This window comes from Morone saxatilis, unplaced genomic scaffold, assembly GCF_004916995.1.
Source record: "Morone saxatilis isolate NCDOM2014 unplaced genomic scaffold, NCSU_SB_2.0 Contig10, whole genome shotgun sequence".
Taxonomy (NCBI): Eukaryota; Metazoa; Chordata; class Actinopteri; family Moronidae; genus Morone; species Morone saxatilis.
In genome coordinates this window covers 9,285,149-9,295,802 of record NW_023339652.1, presented here as the reverse complement: position 1 = coordinate 9,295,802, position 10,654 = coordinate 9,285,149, and the positions used below count along the sequence as shown (strand labels likewise).

The following is a 10,654-nucleotide window of genomic DNA, read 5'->3' as shown; positions in this document are numbered from 1 at the left end:
ACACACACACACGCACACACATGAAATGCATACAGCGCACAGCATACAGTACATATATACCTGACATAGTACCTTTAAAGTAAGGGTTCTTGGAGTCTACTGCCTCTAGCAGCATCACACACAAATACACGCACACTTATTGTTTTATAGTCCTACAAGAGAAAACACAAGGCAATGAATGCACACATCAGAGCAGGTTTTATGAAACATTTGTTAGTGCTGGCCTGCCATGTGAGCAGCATCAAAGTACAGACAGCCAATAAAGCCTTGGTTTATAGTAAACCATTTTACTGCTGCTCTCTCTCCTGCAAAAGCGCCAACACAAAGTTTCACTCCACTAGATTATAAGAGAAGTTATTAGAGAAAATGATCGACACCTACTGCAGTTGTTATGTGCATTCAAAACTTTGAAATTGTTCTCGAGGGCTACATTAAACCAAACACATCAAAGGGATAATGGTACATTGGAAGTGCAGAATAATGATAAAAATGATTATCGGGAATTACGGTTAAGAATGCCCTCCAGGCTTTTATTCAACGGCAAAAACCAAAATGTGTTCACTGATCTGGAAAGTTTACTTGTTTATAAAGATTGTATGAAACTGAAGAGAACTAGAAATTGCTATTTAATAAGCATACAGTCAGTACAGCAGCCAGGTCATGATTTGGTAGAAACCTTGTTTTATCTTTGACTGACACTGCTTAGATTAAAGTAGCCGACTGTATAATGTACAATAACACACTGAGAACAGCAGGATTTTTGGTGAGATCTTTTTGAAAGCTGTGTGTGTGTGTGTGTGTGTGTCTTAAACTATAGTGGAAGTGGGTCAGAGACACTGGATATGAATGATTTAGTATGGAGAGAGAAGATGGGACGAGGGACCATCAGAGAGAATTGGAAAAAATGAGAGAGAGCGAGAAAGAGAGTGTTAGGAAAATAGGTTAAAGCTGGTGCATAGGATAAGAGTGTGTGTGTGTGTGTGTGTGTGTGTGTTTGAGAGGGAGAGAAAAGCTCCCCTCAAGGAGCTGTTGTACATCAGAGAGGCTTAAAGAAAGACAGCGAGAAGGCTTACACACACACACACACACACATAGAAAGAAACAGCATTGACAGGGAAGGGAATAAAATAACTGGAGGATTTGGAGGGAAAACAAATCAAAGAGACGTGAAGGGGGAGAGACAGAGAGGAATGGAGAGAGTAGCGGGAAGGGGAAGCAGAGAGACAAAGGCAATGAGAGGGAGAGAGAGAGAGAGAGAGAGAGTGAGAGAGAGAGGAGGGCAGGTGGGACTACAGCATGACAGAATGAGGATCTGTTCTTGACACATTTCCCCTTTTTTCTCTTGGAAAAAAAAAAAACACTCGCTCCCTCACCCCTCTCTTTCTCTGTCTCTCAGACACACATTTAAAAACACACACTGTGACTAATAAGAAAGGTGTAGAAATGCATTATCTATGGTCCGCGGGAGTTTGCTCTTTCCATGGGACCACACACACACACACACCCTCCCCACAGACACACACACACACACACACACTTTGAGAAGCGTGACTAAAGATGCAGCGTTGTCTTTACTGTTGTTCTTTACAGTAAATCCATTTCTACGCTGCACTACAGAGACCAAGACATCTGCTTACAATCTGTCAGCACAAACTCGCTCCTGTAACACTAACCAGTCACAGTAATGGACACCTGCGACTCCCAAATGTTTATGAAAGAGGATCTTTCAAAGTATTTTTGCTTTATTTGACAACGTGAGAGTGACAAATATGTTTCTGTCAATCTACTGTACCTATAGATGCTCCCCGGGGTTTGGCTTTACTCTCTTGCCTGCTCAGATCTGCGTGACTCGTGACTTTTAAGCAACCTCACACCTGTTTTGGCGCGTAAGCTCAAGCAAAGGCGTCAGCGTGTTTTAAACAAAGTGTTTGTTGCACCGTCGATCAACATCTAAAGTCAACACCGTGAATGTCGCGGAGAAAGAACTGTCCACCATTATTCTATGATTCATAGTATATTGCTCCTTTATATATCCAGGTTTGCATCCAAATGTAACATATTTTAACCAAATTAACAGAAAAGCAGATAGCCGTTCTATCTGATTAATGCAATCCAATACTTCACAGGGGGAAATAAAAATCAGTTTTTCAACATACGGCACTGTAAAGAATTTCACTTTTTACAGTGGACAGCCACTGGTAGTTGTAAAAGACTATAAAATGACAATTGTTTTCATTATCTTTAACAGCTAACTTTGCCATTTTAGGAGCAAAAAGCCTGATTATTAACTTTATTAGCAGAGTCTGACTGAAACAATCCATTGTTTCATTTCACATCATATCTATCTATATTGTGCGTTTATGTGCTCAGTTTCTTTCTCTGTCCACAGACTTGAAGGCCTCGCTGTGAGCCAACTTTCCCATTAAGGAGGATAAAGTCTTAAAATGGAAACAGCATCTTTACATTGTAGCTGTGTAGCAATTTATAACCGTGATTATCCTGTTGATGTCAGAGCCGTCAGTTTATACATCTGTCTATCTTTCGCTCCATCTCAGCCTTCCTTGTTCATCTCCTTTTTTTCTTTTCAGAGTATCAATCTCAAGTCTGTCACTAGTCTGACCTGTTCTCCTCTGCCTGTCTGTCTACTGTAGTTTTATTATTTCCAGAATAGAAATGTAATCGTTTGGCAATTGTAACATACAATCAGAGGCTTTGAGAAAAAAAACAAAAAATCCATGTTTTGTTTTCTACTTTTTGATATGTTTTCCCTCTTCATTGCTCCCTCTCCCTCTTTAATTGCTGTTTAATGATCTGTTTGATGGCTTGGCATGCGCAACCTGTAATCAGTCGAGGAAAACAGGCCAGTTTAGGTTTTGCCGCATCCTTTTTTCCTTTATCTGTTCTTTCTCTCCACTTGTTTCTTTTTGTTTTGATGTGTTTTGGTTCTTGCCCATCTTTCTGAACATTTTGCTCTTGTTTTGGCTCCTTGTACTTGTTTTAAATCCTCCCCTTATTCAGCTCAGTTCAGTACACTTAATTGGTGTGAGAGCTCTGTAATACATGTACAGATTACACGTAAAATTACAATACAGAAGAGTCAGCACTATAAAAGGACTTTTCTCTATTTCTCTGCTGTATATTCAGATCACTGGTTTGAAAGGCTTCAGAGACTTTCAGAATAAAACCCTGTTATTTGAATACAACTTCTAACTGAAGCTCGTCTTTTATTGCTTCTATTTTCCTGATTCAATCTCTCTTTCAGTCTCTCACAAGGGAGGAGAAAAAAAATCAAAACGGAGAGAGAAAGACAGCCAGAGTCGGAGCGAAGAGGGCAAGAAAGGCAAGCACAGAGAGCGCAAGAAAAATAGAGAGAAAAGAAAAGAAAAGAAAAGAAAAGAAAAGAAAAGAAAAGAGGGAAACCGTGAGCGGGGTGCCCTGATTTGAGCTTGTAAGACTAAGTGTCAAAACTGTGTGCCCCTTTTTTTGTCATACTAAGCTCTCAACATTTCTGTCATACACACACAACAAATACACACACAGACTTGCTTTGGCACACTGTGGATTAATCTCATTGCTGTCTGAAGGGATCAAAGTGCTTGTCTCTGGCTTATGGCAGCACACCATAAGCATGCGCACATGCATTTGTGTGGGAGGATGTATTTTTATGCGTGTGTGTGTGTGTGTGTGTGTGTGTGTACATCTCCAAGCATTCCTCTGAGAGTGAAAGCTTCTAAGCAGTCATGCTGTCTCATCTCGTTTTTGTAAGTGACTCTGTGTGTATCTGTGTGTGTGTCTTATTTCTGAAGGCAACATGTACTTCTAACGTTACTGATGGGATAGCTGCTGCTGCTGTGTGTGTGTGTCTGTGTGTGTGCGCGTTTTTTACACGTGCAGTCATTGTTAGTGACGGCTTTCCGGCTGTGAGGAGCAGAGCTGTCGTTGCATTGAAAATAACTTTGACTACATGTACACAAACAGAAGGATGCAAGAACACAAACACACACACACACACACATTGAATAGCTTCAGTATGTAGTGACAACAGCTAAGATGCAGGCAGACAGATAGTGAGAAATACAGCCTGCCAGACAGAAATCAGGCAATAATGACGTTACCAGACAGACGTAGGCTCAGATTGGAGAGATGGATGGAAAGAGGTAAGGAGGAAAGGAGGGCAAGGAGGATAAGAGATGAAAAGGGGTGAAAAAGGAAGGGGGGAATGTCAGAGCGAGGGATGGCGTAAAGGAGGGATGGCAGGAATGAAGGGAGGGATGCAGGGTTAGAGGGAGGCTGGGTGGGAGATAAAACAAAGAACAGCGGAGCAAAGGAGAAATAAATTGAATTTATAGCGTTCACCTTGAGGCATCAACCAAGGCTCTCACTGCAGGAGGCTGAAGACAGCACAGAAACTTGATGTTTCTGCAGACTGTCTTTGCAGTCTAATGGTGCATGTGGCACAAAATATAGTGTTTGTGTATAAACTCAAACTGTCCACTAGAAGCTTCATTGTGATATTCTTCTAGTCGTATAGAAGATCCCATTCCAGTAAATCTGAATAGGTTTTGGCATTGTTGGCAGTTTTATCCAGAGAATGTTAGTGAATCACTACCCAACACCTGATTTGACACAGCCTGAGGCAGCCTCTACCACACAGAGAACACAACACAAGTCATCATATTTTCTTTCCCTTTTAAAGCAAAGATAAGTTACCTGACTCACTTTGTTGCCTGTTGCTGGAAGCCTTGACCATTTGCATTGAGAAAACAGTCAAAAGTGCATGGCCTTTTCGCCGTTGCCTTCTCATTGCGACACCTCTATGTTTTCTTTTGTAACAAATGGCCTTTTTAAGCATCAATAATGTTACAATCTCCATAACAACCTTGCAAATAAACAGAAATTAGTGTCTCGCTGTTTTATGTTTCAGAACATTTACTGCAACAGCTGAATTATGATTTAAAATAACTACCAATAAATTAGTTGGAAATTGTGTGAATACGGCGAGAAAGGACATTGCATGAATGCAAGGGAGGAGGACATAACGTCAGTGGTTATACATTCAATATATATTGTACTCTGAAAGACTGATGGATGAACGGAAAGAGCGAGGGAGACGGAGATGGAGGAAATATAATTTCTTCGGGATATCATGCAGTTTTGTTGGCTCGACTAAGTTGTTGTTGGACAGCTGTCTTTCTCCTCTTCTCCTTTTTGCTTTCCCTCCTTTTTTCTCCGCCATAAAAACATTTCTGCCTTTCATTTTATTATCCTCCCACTGCCCCCCCAAAAAGAGATTTATAACTCTTGCCCTGACCTCTTTACTTGCTTTTCTTCTCCTCGTTTTGTATCTTCTGCTCCATCTGTCCATCTTTTCCTCTCCTCTCTTGTCTACAGTACTTTTTTGACCTCTCCTATTCCAGACTATTCTGATATCACATCCAAACTGTTATTGATATTCACAATAATTCAATTGGCTATTTTGAAATGGAGAAATATTTTCTGTACCTCATTTTAAATTAATTTACACACATGGTTTTGTATGTGGGCACGTTAACGAGTAAAACACATGAACATGAAGCTTTTGAACTGAAGCACAGAAACCATATTCCTTTGCCTCTTCACATGATATCAATGCATAACTATTACAGCAGAAATGTCTAATGGCTACTGTTAAAAAACAACTTCTTACAGCAGTCTTTTCATGAATCTGCAATCTTGTAAATGAAAGAATTAACACAAGTTCAACCACTTCTAAGCTTGAAAATACCTTCATGACTTTTTCACACTTTTTACTAGAGTATATATTTGAAACGATCCAAACCACAACTATTGCTCTATTGTTTCTTTCTAAACAAAAAAGTTTGGTTCAAATTATGTTCAATACTTCAGGGGTCCTTTTGCCCTGCCCTGCGTCTTGCAGGCTGCATGACAAGGTTGCACACTACTGTTTTAGAGAACTCTATACAAACTCAATCACTACTGGCTGTGAATTTCCAACGGCGTATGATTAATCGCAGTTCTGGTGTTGTTGTGTTGTTGTCCTTAATGTTCTGAAAGGTAGGAAAGGACACGGTTGCCTATAACTGAACCTTTCAGGCAAAGCAAATGATGAGGTTGAAAACTGCAGTTTGAGCAAAGCTACTGCAAAACTCACTGGAGAGAAAAAGAGGTGAGACAACTTCAGTATTTATTGCGGGTGGCAAGATGTGTTTCAATCGCATTTACTGACATGTGGTAACATTTTCATGTAATTGTCATCATGGTAAAAACACAAAATTAAGAAAAGGTTGCAAATAGCTGAAATTATTATTTTATTACAACCTCCCCTTAAAGGTTTGAGGGGGAAGGTTTTCTTTATCCAAATTAAAGGTCTAAGGATGGATTGCACGCTGTACAGATTGTAAAACCTGCTTTACGACTACTCTCCAAAAGCCAAACAAAATCTTCTGTGAGTCTTGTTGGACATGTAGTGCATTCGAAGATACACCTCAAAATGATTCAGACACACATAGCTGAACCAGAGAGGCAAGCATGTGTGAGATATGAGGAGAGCAGAACAGCGAAGAGTAAAATAGCCTTTAATTCATCCAGATTGGGATGTCAGACCTGATGCCCTGCTGTTACACACACACTGTCAGCACATTCCTCCAGCTGGCTGCGCACACACACACACACACACACCTGCATACTCCAAACTGTACAAACACATGACAACATACAAGCCCACAAGAGGCTAGGAAGAAAATGAGTGTGCGCATATTTAATGTATATCACAAAGAAAATATGTCTGTGCGCATGTTTTACGAGCGGGTGCGTATGTGTGAAGGTCACTGCAGATGATTTATCAGTGGGAAAGAAGCATGTTGAAGCCCTGCAGGGCAGACGTGTGTGTCTGTGTGCAGGTCTCTTTGTGTATTTTCTGTCTCTGGATTAGTGTGTATTGGCACGTGCGCCCATGCATGTATATTTACATGTTATTACTGTGTCTTTACAAGACTGTGGATGTTCCATAAGGTTTTATGTGCATATACAAATGTTGATACTTTCTTTCTTTATCAAGCTATATACTATAGTGTGCTCTTGGACGTGTGTACACACACACACACACACACAGGAATGAAGAATATACATCAGGGACTGAAGGTTAGCATAGTGTTGGAGTAAAGAAGACATATACAACCAGCTGGTGAAAACTATGGCACAAAGATAGATAGACGCTCATACAACTACATTACAGTGTGTGTGAATGTGTGTGTGTGTAGCAATAAGAGGAGGAAAGGGCGGAAACAAGAGAAGGCGAGAAAGCGAGACAGAATGTCATATTCCAGCTGTAGTTGGTATATATTTCTCCGTGAGAGTGAGTGTGTGTGCATGTGTGTTAATATATTCTGTGTCTGTCCCAGAAACCTCTGCAACATGCCGTATCATATATCATGTCTTACAGTAACATTAAACCTTACACCGATGTAAAACTGCGCAACAAATCAGACATCAAACCACGAAGAGTTACGGGAGCCTGTGCGTGCAGAGACAGTTTCATGTGAATTACACCAAGATATATGGACACACAGGACGCAGCCACCTTAAACATCTCACGTTTTACATGTGGGAGAAAGCCAGAAACTAATGACGTATTTGCTGACCAGACCCTAATGTCTAGTGAAAAATATGAGCAATAGCGTAATGTACATTACTCACAGCAAGACAACTAGCAGCTACCAGAAACATCTAAACTTTCCACTGTGGCGGAACAGACACAAAAATACATAATATCCCAAATATGTGGGAGGAATATCCAAGTGCAGCCTGAGAAATATCATGCATTATGCAAAGGCAAAGCAGGAAAGTGTTTCAGTAAGTTTTCGAATAATCATATATGAATGCAACAATTCTTCATAAGCCCCTGCAGGCGATTCGTGAGAGCCTTTAAAGGAGGAATTTCCAGTGAGAATTTCCAGTGAGAATTTCAAGTGAGTTCTGTGTGAGAAAACGGGAGCTACTGTTGGTCAGAAAACAACCAGTGTACAGGTAGAAGCAGTTGACAAAGGAATGGGACTGCTGGCCAATGTGAACCACAAACAATAAATAAATAATATCTTTAAAAAAACAATCAATATTGGTGGGAAGAAATACTGTTCGAGCACAAAGAGGTAAAAGGGAGTAACAAACTCTTCTGTGAGCCTGCTGCCAGAGTTTTTATGTCTTAAACTGAAGAATAAATTGTGTGTATTTACTGTACCAAGATGTGGTACAAACGTATTGTTACAGCATAACCTGCACTAAAACCTTTATTTCTATATGCAATCATACACACACGATGCACAAATCCACCCATATGTTTAACCATACACTTGTTCATATAATTGCTGTGAAACTGGTCTATCTGGTCTCTGTACAGTATGATCTGTGTATGGAAACACACATTCACACCACAGTTCAGAGATGGGACAAAGTGGTAACTGGAGCCTTATAGTAATGTTAACTGCAACAGATTTATACACATACATATACACGTGTGCATGTGCCATTAAGACAGTAAAGTGAAATGATAGCACAAATTGAAATACCCACTGGAGACTCTTAAATCGAACCGTGCATGTATGTAATGTGGTCTTTGTGCATGTGTGTGTTTGTATGTTGTTATTGTGTGATCTGTGTTTGTATGTGCATGTACATGAAGTAAGGATGCATGTGTGCGTCTTTGTATGTTACACACATATCCATCATGGCGCCTGTATTTTCTTAAAAGGAACAAGTCAGACGTCAATAAATCAATCATGGCATGCTTGCACACGTGCACTCTCGCACATGCAAATTCACATACGAAAACAAGGCCACGTATTCTGAAGCGCTGATGCTTGTAATAATCGCACGGGTCGTTACTGCGGTGATAAAATGGCCAATAACTTGCTCACCTGGCCTGTGAATGGACATGCTGCTGGACACACACACACACACAACACACACACATACACTCTGTCTCTTTCTCAAAAACAAAAAATGCTAAGTTGGTAGAAAACGCAGCGGACAGAGTGCAGGAAAACTAAATCACAGCGCATGCCCTCATTTTCCCATAATGCCACAGTAAAAGATAGTCCCACAGCGTGCTTAAACAGGCAGGACATGCTAACACGGACATTATCCTTGGCTTCTATTTCAGCCCAAAGCGGCGTTCCACTAAATTAGACCTCGTTGTAAGGTCTCAGTGAGGATGTAAAACAGCAGAAAATACATGGAATCATCGGACTGCTGGACTCCTCTTAGCTGCACTTAAAATGCAAACCCATCTATTAATTAGCATTAAAATTTACACTGATTTACAGCGTGCGTGTGAGTGTGGCGGGTGGTCTGTGTATGTAATCAATCACATAGAAGAGCTAAGACAGCGGGTACATGGTTATTAGGCATTAACACACTACTTACTTCCAATGTTTTAAAGTGCAAGAAGAGGAAAGAGAGAGGAGATAAAAGAAGAGAGGTAAAAGACAGGAAGCGAGAGCAAAGAGAGAGACTGATGAGGTGTCGGGTGAAGATCAAGTCAATGTGACCAGTGACCAACTTCCCGGAACACTGAAGGCAACATGGGCAAACTACTGGGAGATATCACAAGAGTTGCTAATTTCAGGTAAAGTATGAAGGCTCGTGTCTGCGTAAAAATTTGAGTAACTGACAACGCGTAATGTTGAAATATTGTTCTCAAACAGCTGCACTTTATAATGTAAAAAAATCTTTCATATTTATATTTTTAGCCATGATGGCAGTGTGGATCTATGGTAGCAATGTCGGGCTGTTGTCAGCACTTCTGTCCAGACTGAAATATCTCAACAAGTAATTGAATGGATTGCCCATGAAACTTATATACAGACATTCATCATTCCCACAGGAATGAATCCTACGACTGTGATCCCCTGAACTTTTCCTTGAAGCACACATAGTTGACATTTTATGAATTAGTGAAATATCTCAGCAAAAATATGGAATGGTTCATTCACGTTCCCCATCAGATGAATTTAAATAACTTCTCTAGCAACCTTTATAGCCAACCAAACACAGTTTATTACAAAGTAACTGAAATATAAAAATCCCATCAGCTCAACTGTACTGTGTGTTTCTAAAAAAACGTTACACACTGAATTAAGATCACGAACATGGTTAACATTACCTGCAAAAACACTAAGCATCGATGCACAAAGCATTATATAGTGGGCTGATGTTGGACTTTGTTTAAAACACTATTGTAACATGCAGTCTTATCATATGACTGCACATGAGTGTTTGTACCATCTGCATAAAATGATAGAAATTGAGAAGAAAATAGGTAGGAGAAAAGACATTCTTTACAGTGTGTTTGTCAGATGATAGTGTCTTTGAAAAACTCGCCCGATGACTCACCGGACCAGGCGAGTTTGGGGCGAGAGGCCGCCGAGCAGTCCGTGTTCTGTTGCAGCCTGGTTTCCTGTTAGCGATGCTACAACGCCAGCCACACAGCAACACGAGCTGTGTCGGTGCTTGTTCTGTAGTTCGCTGTGATCGGGCTCGACTCCTCCAGCGCACCGCGCGCTCCTCCAGGGCTGTCGCTTTCCCTGTCAGCCGCCCGCCCCCGCAGCGGGCGGGTGCAGGCTGCACCTGTGCCTGTCGCTCCCCGCCGCAGCCTCGC

General features: G+C 40.9%; 1 protein-coding gene across 1 annotated transcript in view; it reads right to left on the bottom strand.

Annotated features, from left to right (window-relative positions):
- LOC118337106 (ELKS/Rab6-interacting/CAST family member 1-like) overlaps positions 1-10,654 on the bottom strand; it is a gene marked incomplete at its 5' end in the record, with an annotated part of 101,901 nt that overhangs the window by 37,831 nt on the left and 53,416 nt on the right.